General features: G+C 43.0%; 1 protein-coding gene across 1 annotated transcript in view; it reads left to right on the top strand.

The window, feature by feature from the left end:
• LOC106531611 (ribonuclease inhibitor) overlaps positions 1–1,122 on the top strand; it is a 26,536-nt gene that overhangs the window by 23,504 nt on the left and 1,910 nt on the right. The window lies entirely within an intron of this gene.

Raw genomic sequence — 1,122 nt, 5'->3', positions numbered from 1 at the left:
ATCCAAGATATGGACCAAATACAAACAGCATGGAATGGTTGTTAAAGCCAAGCATACTGGTAGACCAAGTGCAAAAGTTCAGTCTTACACGTTTATAACCAGGTTATAAGAAATATTTTTTAGCAAGGGATCTCTTTTATTTTCGGTAAAATATTACTCCAGTGCAAAATGAATAGATACAAAAAATGACTCTCAGTCAGTGAATTTTGATTTGATCCATAAATAMATGTGATTGTTTATTTTACAAATCATACAAAATCACTAAAGTACACTTAATTGTGAGCAATTAATTTCCTATAAAAGTTTTGAGACCAACAATAACAAAGCTTTGAGCTTCTTAATTGTTAACCACAGGCACTTTAAATAGACACAAATGTCAAATTTTGATGTTTATTACCAGACATTTGAGGCACGTAACTTGGTTGGCAAGGAAGATTTTAAGGAAAGGAGGAAAGTAAGATGTTAGCATTTCCTACTTTAACTTAAATAAATGTGGGTTTAACCAGAGAAAGGCAAGGCGTTCTACTCAGCGTTCAGCCAGACAGCGAAGTTCACAACACATGCCAGCTTTGCCTTAAAGATAGTAAATTTTAGCAAGCAAGTTTTAGCAGGTCACCTTGTCCAGGTATTTCGGGTTGCTGCTTAGAAAATCCATTTTAGGACCGTCAACACAGGGGAACCCCAAGGCGTGTTTTTTTGACTCGCTTGCGTCCACGTCAAGCCGTAGGAAAGAAGGCGAAGCCAAACCTGGATCCCGACTTCAGAATAAAACTTCCGGCAGGAAGGTTTAACAAGTGGATCGGCCAGGCGTTGGTCGGATCCGGCTGTGTGGTTTTCCCCGTTGGCGAGAAGGGGCAAAACCGTCAGCTTCAGCTCCTGATTCCCTCGAGAATCGAGCTGGAGGAGCCTGTCCTCTTCACAGACGAGCGGTCTGTCCCTTTTTGCCGTCTGGGCGGAAACTGTTAGTTTCTAAAGAGCTCAGAGAATCTAAGTCCTGGAACTGGAAGGTCGCTGGTTCGATCCCCATCCAGTTGTCTCAGTCATTGTGTCCTTGGGCAAGACACTTCACCCACCTTGCCTACTGATGGTGGTCAGAGGGTCCGGTGGCGCCGGTGCATGGCA

This window comes from Austrofundulus limnaeus, unplaced genomic scaffold (assembly GCF_001266775.1).
Source record: "Austrofundulus limnaeus strain Quisiro unplaced genomic scaffold, Austrofundulus_limnaeus-1.0 Scaffold657, whole genome shotgun sequence".
NCBI classification, from domain to species: Eukaryota; Metazoa; Chordata; class Actinopteri; order Cyprinodontiformes; family Rivulidae; genus Austrofundulus; species Austrofundulus limnaeus.
The sequence above is the reverse complement of the archived record's forward strand: the minus strand, read 5'-3'. Positions and strand labels throughout refer to the sequence as shown.